The sequence below is a fragment of the Dermacentor albipictus genome, chromosome 7, assembly GCF_038994185.2.
Source record: "Dermacentor albipictus isolate Rhodes 1998 colony chromosome 7, USDA_Dalb.pri_finalv2, whole genome shotgun sequence".
Classification (NCBI taxonomy): domain Eukaryota; kingdom Metazoa; phylum Arthropoda; class Arachnida; order Ixodida; family Ixodidae; genus Dermacentor; species Dermacentor albipictus.
Genome location: NC_091827.1, coordinates 36,571,601 through 36,585,466, shown reverse-complemented (window position 1 = coordinate 36,585,466; position 13,866 = coordinate 36,571,601). Strand labels below are relative to the sequence as shown.

At 50.8% G+C, this 13,866-nt stretch overlaps 1 long non-coding RNA gene across 1 annotated transcript in view; it reads right to left on the bottom strand.

Moving 5' to 3' along the window:
- Window positions 1-13,866, bottom strand: part of LOC135905710 (uncharacterized) — a 233,603-nt gene that overhangs the window by 62,006 nt on the left and 157,731 nt on the right. The window contains exon 3 of the long non-coding RNA XR_010565452.2: window positions 2,165-2,240. This is a non-coding gene — a long non-coding RNA (uncharacterized lncRNA). The remainder of the gene's footprint in view (window positions 1-2,164; window positions 2,241-13,866) is intronic.

Sequence of the window (13,866 nt, the reverse complement as noted above, 5' to 3'; positions counted from 1 at the left end):
ACTGACTGAACAACTGACCAGATAACAGACTAAATAACTGACCAACTAACTAATTAAATAAACATTGTAACGCTCGCTCAGCCCAGACCTGGATCTCCAACTGCGGGTCGTTCAAATGGCCGAAGACGCCGCCAAAGCGCAAGGCCTGGACGCCGCCTGAGGAAGAAGGGGACGGGCCCTCCAACTCCCCTTCTCTCTAAACTCCATCTCGGACAAAATAAAGTTTATACTGCTACTACTACTCCCTCGATGCACCTTTGGGATAACGAATGATGCATCTCTGTATCTGTTTGTGTCAATGTACATTTCGTTCGCTGCATGCTGCATCTTTTTCGGTTATCTGAGTGATAAGAACTGGGCGCGCTTTGTACACAACAAGAAGGCCGGTCGCCGGTCGAGTCTTCAAGGATCGGTTCCGGGAAAGAGATGTCACTGCTAAGTCCTTCCTAAGCATTATTGTTATGATGATAGCATAATTATGAGAAAATCACCGCATTTCCGCCTTTAAGTATAGCTGTAAAGAAGAAAAAAGAGACCTCTGTGTTCATTCTCGTAGATGAGGGCGCAGGACATTTATATATAGCTAACATCGCAAGAAACTCTGCGCACTTAAAGCACAGCGTGACGCTCCTGCAACCGCCAGCCTATTTCGCAAGAAAGCCGCAGTGCTGAGGTAAGACGGTTTATAACGGCGACTTCACAGCCTCCCGGCCGCCACCATGGCGACCGCCTTCACCTCGGGAACAACGTCCCTCTTCTCTACACCTGAAACTCTTCAACCGAGGCTGTCATTTTCTTGCTTATTCGAAGGAGCCTGCGCAAGCGTCACCTCCCTCCCCCCACCCCACTCCCTTTCCGTGTCTTCCCATTTTCATTAGCGACAAAAGGGGAGCGGCCGGCGAAGGTATTAAGCAAAGCGGCCTGCGAGGCCGCTCTTCGACGGCCCCTTTTCCATAAGCCTCTTAAAAGTTTTCCCCCCTGTCTGGAAAAAGGCTCTCTTGTCCGTAGCTCTGACGAAACAGAGAGCCGAAGCGGAGTGCTCGGCCGGCGCCGTCAACGGCGTCGTCTTCTCCCATCGTTCATTTTTTTTCTTATTTCTCCTTGCGCCTTTTTTTCTTACTTTTCGTCCCTGTTTCTCCACGTCGACTGGTTTGCCAACAGCTCCGCGACGCGGAAGTGCTCTCAAGGAAGAACGTCAACGGTGCTAAACCGGTGACGTAGTGTGCAGGGTGCATTCGGGACGCGTGACCTTCTTGCCCTCTCCGACAAATGCACGCAGTTTTATCTCGACTGGAATTATTGAGTGAGGGTTAATAGAATCTTGAACAATAGCCGACGTAGCTTTCTTGTTCTTTGTTTTTTTCCCCTACTTAGCAAGTAGTCTAGCGTGCTACCTTTTCAGTCAGCAGCTGCTGCGTTGCGTTGTTTTCAGTTAAGCCAATGTCTATTATTAGGCACAAGCTCTCTCTTTCTCTCTCTGGTTTCAGGTACTTAGGAGTAGTGTTCCTTTCGAGAGACGGCCTTAGTAAGCGTGCTATTCTTATCTTGCTGGATGGGCGAGGTCCCTTTGGAGTTGGTCGTAGCAGCCTTCCAGGTAAGCCATTGATGTCGCCGAGGAAGAGATTATGAGGGTTCACCAGTGCTGGCATTTGAGGAAGGTTATCCGTTTGATCTATAGTCCTTATGACTTGTCTGAAGGTCGACGCGGGCTTTTGACGGATAGCGTGCGGCTTTTAGAGTATTCCGAGTAAACTTTTTCTTAAGAAATTGTAAGCACATCTGTAAACTACATTCGCCAGATTCTCGACGACATTCTATACAGACAGATCGCGAACGTGGACATTTTTTTTCAACGTTAGCCTTTCTTAAGTGGAAGTTAATGCTAACAATATTCCTTCTCCGCATTATATTTCAGAATTTGCCATGGTGTTCTGGGAATGTAATTAATAACAAAAGTCACCCTATACGCGAGTAACTGAAGCCCCACCGAGAGATTTAATGTTGCACTCGGTTGTTCTGGGTACTCCGGTATCCGTGTTTCTTATGCTACTGCTCAAAGAATTGGCGATAGGTGGATAAACATGTATGGCGAATGCAAGCCGATTTCGACTGAATTTAGCACTGAATAAATCAAGTTGATATAAACCCATGCACTCTTACTCACCTCCCAACATTGTTACGTTTCCGCGATCCAGGAGAACTGCAGGTGAGGCAGGCCTTCCAGGCGGTGCGAAGGTGTCCTGTACAAATAAAGGGGTTTATTTTTTCCCCTGATAGGTAGCATCGAGTTTGCATCATCAACTATACTTGTTTTAGAAGTTGCACTTTATGCAGTGTGCATCGCAATTTATTAAGTTCAATCATTTTCTAAGGGTGCGCGCATTGCATTAATTTATGGCTGTAGCAATCCGAAGGCGCGAGAAAACGTGTAAGACAAGCTGAGCGAATAAACATGACAAGGTGACAATTGTGTCACGAGTGTAGGCAACTAGTCAAGCTATTCAAGCTCTCTCGTGGTTGCCTCTATCTTCAGAATGAATGAAGTTCAAAGAAATAAATTCACCTAAAGGTAATTTGACTGGGAAAGAGAAAGTGTGTGTTAAATAAGAAAACAGACAGCACTACGTATATGTTAATAATTTGGAAAACAGCAGCAACAAACAAACAAGAACTAGCCGGCCATTATGATAGCTGAAATTACATAAATATAAGGTGTCAATCCTAACCCTTTACGTTTGTCAACCTCGTATGCATTACAGCGCAGTCTGCGCAGATGACTTCCTGCGTCGGAGCCACGACTAGATGCAGATAGATTACGCAAGCCAAACGTACCCAGTGAAAAAAAAAGAGAGACGATGCGTCTCGTCATCGTAACGGGCATCCTGCCAATCTCACGTCGACACACCGACAAAGACGAAAACATTGCTACCCGCTATTCCCCAAGGCTCCGACGACGTTGCAACGCCGTAAATCCCGGAAGATTAGCAGGCAGTGTGTTCTCACTCCGTTCTCGTAAAAAAGTTGCTCGACCAGCCACAACCAGCGAATCTCTACTGCAGCCCACTCCCTATCCTCCCGTCGCTGTTACAACCGGCGGAACGACCTCCCCTCCCCGAATCTCCCCGAGGAAGGCGACGTGACACGAGGCGCGGAAAGAGCCGTTTGTCAACGAAACAGGAAGACAGTCGCGGAGGCACGCGAGTCACCCGTAAAGGTCTCTTCCGCGCCGAGCCCGCGCCGCTGATAAGGCGAAGCAAAGGAGACGGCGAGTTAGAGGGAACTCCCCCCCCTTTCCAAGCTTCTCCAAGCAGCATGCCATTCGTGCAGTGAAGCACGCTTGGCAGGGGGTAAGGAGCAGCAGGAAGGGGGGCCCCGCACGGCCCACTCGCGCGGTCACACTGAGGCACTAACACACGGGGTAGGAAGAGACGCGACGACACAACGACGGCGCAAAGGGAGCGACGAGAGGGTCGTCGTCCGTGCACGCGCGGCTGGAGGTGGTGGTGGGGGGTGGGGGTGGTGTGTGGGTCATTAGAAAGCCTCAAGTCGCAAAGCAAGCTCGTGTTGGCGGCGGAATCAAGCAAGTGGAACGCTTCTCGCTTGCGCACACACACGCACACAAGCCGCCGGCTGCTCTACCGAGAGAGGAGACGACGACGCGGACGTTGTGGCGACCGACCAGCAGGGGGACACGCACGGGCAGGAGGAAGACGAGGGGCATCTTTGCCTCCAGGCGAGGAGACCAAAAAAGGGCGCAGCGCGGCAGTCATTTAATTATACACGCTGGTCCTGGGGAACTCGTAGTCGCGCCGTCCCAGGGCGTTCATTAGGCGAGGCGCGTTTGTGCGCGCTCTCAAGGAAGAAGACGCTTTTAGCGTTTCGGCCTCCCCGCCTCCCCCCTCCCCCCTCCCCCCTCCTCCCCCGGACTCTAGCTGCCTTCCGAAAGAGCACGTCGCGCGTCGCTGGAGAAGCGTGAAATCTTTCAGCGCCGCGGCGGCTTCTGAGAAAACGAAGGGTGCGCGAGAGGGGCGGGGGAGGGTGTCGCCGAAGCGGAGAAGCCGAAAGCAGTGGCAAAGGTCGGCCCCCCCTTGCGTTCGCTCGACAGAACGAACTGCGCCAAGGAGAGGGCGCGCCGAGCAGCACTCTCGTTGCTGGTGGCGGTTCGGCGTACCTGGCGGCTTTTATTTACGCCGAAGTGACTGTTGAAACGGTCGATAATTGTTGGCGAAAGGGGACGCGGGCGAGAGTCCCTTGTTGCGAGTTGACGTGGTTAGTACGCGAGCGACGAAAATTAAATGCGGGGCGACTGCGGTCCACTGTGGACTGAGGTGTAGCAATGTGGCGGACTTGCTAATTCACGATACATCATCATCATCATCATCATCATCATCATCATCATCATCATCATCATTGTCGTCGTCGTCGTCGTCGTCATCGTCATCGTCGTTATTATTATTATTATTATTATTATTATTATTATTATTATTATTATTATTATTATTATTATTATTATTATTATTATTATTATGATCATCATCATCACCATCATCAATCTCGGTTAATCTCGCATATCCTTACAATGCCCGTCCCTCTTACCCAACGTCCACAGAGAGGCACTCCAGAGCAAACTAGTTCTAGCCGACGTCCATGTCTATCTTTAAATGAATCTTTCTCTCTCTCTCTCTCTCTCGCACTGCAAGCTTATATGAGATTTATAATATTTTATCTGCTCATATTATTTCTATTTACAACCCAATATTTCTTTCTCTTTTTTGGTACGACTTCGAATAGTTATCATACAAGCTTTAACAAATACGAACTGGTCACGTAAAGCTACTGTAAAAGCTGCACCCCCTTAAGCAGCACTGCGCGCGAAGAAGCACGCTTTACAGCGCAAAAATGGAGTACTAAGGAAGGATAAGGTTTATTTCTAAGAGAATGGCTGTCGTTCGGGCTTGAACATATACCAGTTAGTCATGCAAAGCTACTGTGAAACCTGCATTCTCGTAAACAGCAATGCCTGAAAGGAAGCAAGCTTTGAAAGTGCAACAATCGGAGGACCAGTAAAGAATGAGATTTCTTGCGAAGAGGATGGGATTTATCTGCTTCGCGGAAAAATATTTGCCACGAAAACGGCAATCGAAGAGTAAGAAAGTCAAGCAAAAAAAAAAAAGCGAGAGAGAAATATGAAAGGCACGACAGTTAACAAGAATCGCACCCGGCTTGCTCCCCTACACTGGGGTAGAGTAAATAGTGGACATAACGAATGAGCAGATGGGGAAAAAAACGAGTGTGTGAACACGCTCGCACAGGCACACCTGTAATTGTTAGAGGGGCCCTGAACCACTTTTTATTGAAGGGGAGAAAGCCACTCCACTAAGCCACTAAGTTAAAATAGGCTATTTCAGAAATACTTTGCTGCGAAAGTACTTCGGCGCGTTCAGCAAAAAGCGGAGTTATTGGCAATCAAACACGCCCTTCGCGGTTGTTCCACTCCTTCTTCAATGCCATGCACTGCGAAGGCTATGGCGTAGCGAGGCTTGCCCAAAACGCTCCGCCTACTGAACTTCGCTGTGGCACAAAGTTTAAATTCGATTTTAGACGTTAACGTCGACGCCACCACTTCCCATGTTGGCGCCGACGCACGCGCCAAACGTAGGCCAAACACGGTTGTCCTCAGCGAGACGCAGTGCGCTTAGCCAGCGGACTCGTGGAGGCACCACGCGGCTTCCGCGGTAATTACGCTACGTAGCAGAGCGCAGCTACATTCAACTGGGGAGGAAGGGGGGGGGGGGTATTCTGCACGAGTCCACCTAGTGGACAGTCCATTTTGGCCTCTACTGATCGGATGCAGCTGTACGAACGAGGAGGAGACGAGCGTACCTAGCTAGTCAGGAACGGCCGAAATGGACAGTGGACCCTTACAGAATACCTCCCATGTAGTGCTTACTCACGGTGGTCGCCTAGTGCACGACAGGGCTTGACTGCGTGCTGGCGCTCGTATGCTACAGTGTGACCACGCTACGTGGTTCAGACCGGTTTTGTCCTTCACCAGCTTGACAAACGGACAATAGCCACGTCCAACTTGCGCATCCTTGAAGCGCTATCGCGAAGTCTGATAAGGCGTCTAACCAGGAGCGGCCGGGAATTGTTAGCACGCGCTGGAAAGCGTGCGTGAGGTCGGCTCTTAAGTCTCGCTTGGTTCGAGGAGAGTCGGGCGTTCAAAACTGGTCGGAATTAGCCACACCTGACGGGTACGAGACGGATAAGTAGGGTGGTCAACATTTAATTCTTAATTCCCACGCCGGCGGTCGCGGCCGAGCGTGAGCAGACGATAGTCGGCTTCTTCTCGAAGAGCGTAGTTATTATCAGAATTCGAAATCGCATTCCCGCTTACTTCAGCCTGCTTATTAAACTTCGTCAATAAGTATGTACACAGCAACAGTAGAAGGAAACGCACTGATCCAAAAACCATTCTTGACTGACGTCCGCTATCGGCCAATAGCAACCACGTATGGGAAGCCGCCATATTACGAAATGAAGCGTCCACAAAATAGTGAGGAGCACAGGCTTCTGTTGAAAAGAGAGCGTTTGAGAGAAAGGTGACTTGGCGATCCACTTTCGAGCTCCACGCGCCACGCACGGCTGCAAACCTTCGACGAAATCTTCAAAGTAGCGTATGCTATCCGCAGAATATATATGTTCTTTCACCAAGTCCTAGGGGCCATTCAGGACCCCTTTGACCGCATATTTAGGGGAAGTAGCAAAGAGCCATGCAAATCAATAAAGCTGGTTGCCTAGAATTCACGTCACTGTAGACGGGTGAGCCACCTTTTTTTTTCTTTTTGATTCATTCATTAACGCCGGCTGATGGAAGAGTTTTTCAAAGTTTTCTTGACTGTTGCGAACCACGAGATAGCGCATCAAATCAAAAAGACACATTTAAAATAAAAAGCTAGAGAGAGAGATAGCAAAGAGAGGAAAGGCAGGGCGGTCAACCAGACGAGCGTCCGGTTTGCTACCCTACACTGGGGGAAAGGGAATCTGCGTATATACATAGACAGCGTATGTAAAGAATTAGATCACGCAACCTCAATGTTACAATATATTTTCCGAAAAGCTTTTCGGGGAAAGAAAAAGCTGTGTTTTCCATACCATCCCGGAACAACGACAGGCGTCTCTGCTCAGACATCCCTTCGGAAGCGTGCGCTTGCGCAAGCGCAGAAAGAAACGATTCACCGTTCGGTACACAGTGAACCCCAAGGGAGCAGCGGTTCACTTGCTGCAGAACCTCGTGTACAGGAGCCCCCCCCCACACACACACTTTCCACATCTCCCCTGGGAGGCATCTCCAAAGCTCTCTTGACGAGCCAGCAAACAGCTGATGATTCGCGCGGCTGAATTAATAACAAATCGGCGATTTTTCCACGCGTCCAACCCCTTCTTTCTTCTTGCTTTTGTTCGACGCTGCTCCACTCCGCCAAAGAGCATCGTGCCAAACTTCAGCTTTCCTTTTTTTTTTCTTCCGGAAGACAATGTGTGCACCGTTAGGGCCTTCTAAGCGGCGCCGACGTGTTTGGGGAACACCAAGGAGGAGCATCGAGAAACTGCAAACAAACAATCGAGCAGCTCGGGATGCTTTCTTTCTTTCCTGTTTGCTTGCGTCATAGCTCGTGCTTCTCTCCTGACGTGGTAAGCTCTTTTTTTTCCTTCTTTTTTTGCAGCAAGTGTTGCTGTCTACGCATCACCGTGTTTGCCGTCCGTGCATCGTGGATCCCTTGAAAACAGGGGCAGCAACAGTAAGAGCAAAGGGCTGCAGAAGTGCGGGGACGGGGAGGGGAAGGGGGGTTAGAAATCATTTTCCTTACGCCTCGGGGCAGAAGCAGGAACAAGAACAACACCAACCAGGAGCAAAAAAAGAATAATAAGACAGAGTGAAAGGTACGGTAAACGGAAGATGCTCCGCGAGACGGGAGTAGTCGCCGTTATAAGCGCATTAACCTCATACCTTGCCTCCATCTTGTACGCTCGTTTGCCACGACGAGCATAAATTAATCTGCCTTCTTGTTCTTTCTTTCTCGGTCTCCCCGCACTGATTTCACTGCCGCTTCTTTATCCTCGTTCTCGTTCTTTTTCTTCTTCTTTCTCTCCCTCTTTCTCTCGGTCTCGTCTTTCCTCTTTCTCTTTTCTGGCCTCACGGCGATGGATGGCGAGCATTGGGCAGAACTGAAAGGGCGTGTTTGTCGAATGAGGAGAGAAATGGATACGGGGGTCTGTTTGGAGAGAAAGCGCTTGGCCGGCAACGTCTACGTGGGACGCACCTTCGAAAAGAAAGGTATAACTAACTGGTAATGCAAAGTACGTCGCCGTTACTGTAAACAAAGCCATAATTAAATGCACGCCGATGCCCGACCTTTTTTTATTAGACATGCACCTTGCTCCTGAAAAGCGCAGCCCACCCTCTTTATACGCCTAACCTTTCTTTCCTTCTTTTCGCGTCCGTTCTGCGGATGTTGCGAGAACGTAAACAAAAGCAACGTGTTCTTCGCTTTCAGCGTCGCTTTTGTCTCGTAGATGGGATGATCGTGTCCATGATTTTTCTGGACTCTCACTCTGCTTTCAACGTGCTTTTTTGTGAGCTGTAAGCAAAGAAACAAAAGAGCGCGCTGAAAAGATAAGTAGGGAGTTGGGAGGCCTAAGAGCGGGGGGGGGGGGAGGGTAGTTGTTCAGCCACATGAAGCCATATGCGAACGCATTAATACCATCGCGCTCAGCCAGCGCACCGAGCTTTCAATCTTGCACATCGTTGTGTCGTTCAATTTTAAAGAAACAGGATTTGCGATCCGCTGTCGCTCAGAATAGCATAAAAATGGCGCAGATGTTTCTCTTTTTTTTCGTTCTTTCATCTACTGCAACAGCAACAGCAGCGACAAGGACACCAACATCGTTAGCGTCGCCGCTTTTTCATCCGCCGCCACTAATGCGCGTTTACGATCCCTCGAGCGAGAACCTTTCTTCGTTATTATTATCAAAAATTCTTTGTTTGAAGTTTTTTTTAACCTGTGGTTCTATCACTGAGAGCTGCTTGGTAGTTTAGAACGCCAAAAACAACGGGGGAAAGTTGATAGCGATGTTGTGAGTTGGGCGAAAAACACGATAACTCCGCCGATGCGAGAACGCGTGGATGTTTTGGACGTCACGGAGTCGGTTACGACGGATTAGAGAGGACACAGCTATGAAAGCCCGGGAGACGGGAGATGTAGACGGGGAGAGGGCGCTTTAATGCAGTTGTTTGTGGCTGCATGCCTCATCGTCGTCTTGCCTGTTTTAGGTGAGGGGACGGGAAAAAAGAGGAGACAATTTTGTTTCTGCGTTAAAACGTTCTACTGCTCGCCTACGCTGCTAGGAAGCGGAAAATCCGCCTTAATGAAGATAATGTTATTAGCGTCCGGGTTCGCAAACAAGTTCTCCGTGGGCTCGACATCCTTGTGAAAGGAAATCAGAAAAGAAAGAAGAAAGGAGAGAGAGAGTGAGAACACGGGAAATGTTGTTTGGTCGGCTAGTAAGTATGGGAGTGCGTCCTGAAAGATAATATTAAAAAGTTCGAAATCCCTGAACATTTGAACACTCTACAGGGGGAAGCATCGTGTTTTTTTAGTATTTATCGCAAACAAGAACCAAAGTTTCTTTTGGAAAAATAGCAAAATTGACCTTCAGGAAGTGACATCAGTGTTACCCCGTGCGTTGCGACATGGCGAACGCTGTAACTGTACATTTTCCAAATCTGAGACAAGCCGATTTGAAAAGGGCGACTTGGGGGATGAACATGGAGAAAACATGCAACATTCTGTGACTGTTTCCACGAAGCAGGTTTCTTTAGATTTTCGTGTGCCCCTGGTAACTTGTGGGGTACCTAGCCTTTAATCACTTCGTTCAATATCGATTCGGCATATAAAGCAGGCTGAATACAGACCCTTATGGACGGGCTTAAAGCACGTTATTGCATTCAGATACACTGAAACTTTACGTTAACTTTGGTCCACATTGTTTCGTCTTCACCTGTGACGACGCCACCAACTTCAACCGGCTTTCATTACGCCTCTCTCCGAGTGGTGGTAGGGCTCGAACGCACGACCTACTGCTCGACTGGCATTACTGCGTAGCCACTGAATCGCCGTCGTGGGTGCGGGTTCGTTTTCTATAGCTCGGGAGGAGCCGAATGGTGAGATGGGGAAACGCAAGGCTATAGCTGAGGTACCCCGTTGGACAGGCAGTTGGAAGCGAAGCGAACGGGTTTGCGAGGGGACGGGTGGAGGCAAGGCGGCCGCCGGTAAAACGGCCACGCCGACGGCTAATTGACGTCGACGTCAGAAGGGCGCGCCGCTCGGCTCTCCCCGGTGACGTGTTCTTGGAGATCTGAGTCGTCGACGTCGTCGTTGCGATGTGCTCGTAAAAGCTTCCGAGCGTCGCCGTAGTGGGCGAAGCGAACCATCCACAAGACACCGCAGCAGCTAGGGCTTGGAGAGGTGGGAGTGGGGAATGGGGGGGGGGGGGGGGGGCGGCGAACAGTTGTAAAGGTCTCAGGGACACGGCGACTCGAAATGGACGCTTCTCGGCCATTTGGAATCGGCCACCGTGCCTCCCTGTCCAAATGATTGCGAGACGAGAGGGTGTGTGGGGGGGAAGGGGGAAGGGGGGAGGTGGAGGATCGGCAGCGGCTCGGCGCGGGTTTCTTCGAGGAGAGGGATGCGGGAGCGTCGTCAAAAACGCGAGTTCTTCACCTGACAGCCGCTTTACGACTCTTCTGGCCAAGAGACGAGGAGTTGCGCGAACTTGGCTCGTTTGTCATAGCGGTATGGCCTTGTCTCGCCCCTGTTCTCTGGCTCTCTCTCTCTCTCTCCTTCTCTCCGTAGTGCGCAGAACGTGAGGCGCACTAAGCCTGTCCATCTGTCGCGCTGGATTTAGGAGCAGTAAGCGGAGAAAAAAAGACTGCTGTCACCCATCCGACTTCGCGCCACCGCGAAGTTGAATTGCGTGATCTGCGAGGCGTTCGGAGAGACTTGTTAGTGCAAGAATGAAAAGTGGCCCCGATCTGGCCTGCACGCATTAGCGAGCAAAAAGTCGTACATCAAGAATAGCTACAGTCGGTAGACCAGACCGACAGAGAAGTTTATTAAATCTACAAAATCTGTAAGCATGCAACTCTTAAACACATCACATTTAATATGACTCCGTGGTGAATAAATGGGTAGATTGCGCGGTGCGGACTGCAAGCTCGCGAGAGCGGCGGGCGCTTGGAAGTTATCGACGCGTAGTGGTGACACTGCGCATGCGTCGTAAACAACGAGTGGCGCAGCAGGCATACGAAATGCACCCGCAGTGACGCTTGTGTGGATGCAGTTTCTGACGCCTGAGGAAAACTCAAAGGTGCGCTATTGAGTCGGAGATGCGACACGAGAGCCGTCGCAGTAGGAAGGGCATACTGGAATTCCGGTGACATCGTTCAGCTACTGAATGGTGTGTGCATGTGCGCGCGCGCGTATGTGTGTGTGTGTGTGTGTGTGTGTGTGTGTGTGTGTGTGTGTGTGTGTGTGTGTGTGTGTGTGTGTGTGTGTGTGTGTGTGTGTTTATGTGCGCGCGTGCGTGTGTGTGTGGCGGGGGGGTGTTTGTGTGTGTGTGTGTGCGTGGGCGTGTGTGCGTGTGTGTTTAAATAGTCCTCAAATAAGATGTCTCATTGTAAAACCAAGGAATCTGTTCGACGCGCACCCTCCTTCGTAGGCCCAGTCGTCTGCAGCACGGAGAGAGGCAGTCCCTGGAAGTCCTGCTGCCTCTTGACGGTCAGCGCTCGGCATTTCCACAAAAATGTGCTTCAGATGTGGTTCGGTCTGAAAGCCAGGTATGGGGACCTTCGGCTGAAAAGAAGTTTCCCGCGCACTGAATAACAACAAGGCAATATGTGAGTGATTAAGCAACACTGCGTGGAAACACTGCGGGGGCTTCTCGTTTCTTTTGTGCACATGCATTACCACAGCAGAGGCTCCTCACACGAACAATCCAGAAGAAAGGAAACATTTCACTATAATTGTAGCCACGCGCAGCCAGGGCGAAGATCTGTCACGACACATCAGTGGCTTTGGCGTCGCGTTGCTGAGTACGAGGTCGCGGCTTCGATTATCGGCCGCGGCGGCCGCCTTTCGATGGGGATGTCGGCCGCCTTTCTTTCTTTGATCCATCCATCCATCCACCCACCCATCCATCCATCCATCCATCCGTCCATCCGTCCATCCGTCCGTCCGTCCGTCCGTCCGTCCGTCAGTCCGTCAGTCCGTCCGTCCATCCATCCATCCATCCATCCATCCATCCATCCATCCATCCATCCATCCATCCATCCATCCATCCATCCATCCATCCATCCATCCATCCATCCAGCCAGCCAGCCGTCCGTCCGTCCGTCCGTCCGTCCGTCCGTCCGTCCGTCCGTCCGTCCGTCCGTCCGTCCATCCATCCATCCATCCATCCATCCATCCATCCATCCATCCATCCATCCATCCATCCATCCATCCATCCATCCATCCATCCATCCATCCATCCATCCATCCATCCATCCATCCATCCATCCATCCATCTATCTACCTATCTGTCTGCTGCACACTCGGTAATGCATGAGCTTATACGATCGGAGGAGTCAGACTTCTTGCAAGACATAACGAAGCGCGCAGTGAAGTAAAAGTGTGTTGGCAAGCCGTTGTCCGCGAGCTTCGCCCTCCTCTCTACGTTGCCGTCTCGCATTGTTGAGTTGCTGCTTTTCGCAGTTTGGCTTCTTCGGCTCGTTTCCCACGCTTGGCTGCGATATCGCGCGCTCGTATAGCGGGGGCCAGACTCGCGCCAGCGACGTTTCTCTTCGGCCTTACGCTGCACCCTCTCAGCAGAGGAACGCAGCACTCGCGGTCGAACGCCTTGACTCCCGCCGCTTCGCATACGTCCCACCTCGTTCCTCGCTTGGCGAGAATCCTTTGCCATAGAGTACTTCGGAGGGGGGTATGGAGTGCTTTATTGATGGTTCGGAAACTTGTTTTGAGCTTGTCCTTTTTTGAAACGTACGGTGTTCTCTTGGTTGTGTAGCTGATTTAATTTAATGTGTGCACCGCTCGCTTCCCTTTACTGAGCGCTTGTAGCCTCTGCCTTAAGGCGCTATGCGCCATTGGCTTTTTAGCTTGCTTACGAGGGTATGAGCCATTGCTGATGATAATATTTTTTGTACCGCTCCGGGAAGGCACAGGCCGCCATCACAAAGATCAAGACTTCAACCGAACAGATACTTGGTATGATTCGGAGGGTATCTAATAGGAACCGAGGCCTTAAAGAGGACGATGCCATGCGCCTGGTACGCGCGTTCGTCGTGTCGCGGGTTACCTACGCCGCACCGTATCTCCAGCTGACGAAGGCGAATAGGGACACCCTAAACACGATGCTTCGTAAGGCAACGAAACAAGCTCTGGGCATGCCTATTTACTCGTCCACTCAAAAACTGCTAGACATGGGCGTCCACAACACGGTGGAGGAGCTCATCGAAGCCCACCTCTCAAATCAGAGAATCCGGCTCAGTCACACGGAACACGGACGAGCCGTCCTACGCAAAATAGGATGGCAGATCGAGCCAGTACCCATCAAGACGGCCCTTCCGGAAGACTGGAAAACGATCATTCAGACGAAACCCCTTCCCCGGAACATGACGCCGGGCAAGGACGACGAGAGGCGCACCGCGCGAGCTAAAGCACTAGCCCGGAAGCTGGAAGAGAACCCCAGGGTCCTCTACGCGGACGCCTCGCTCCAGAAACACAGTGACCGTGCAGCGGTGGTGGTTAC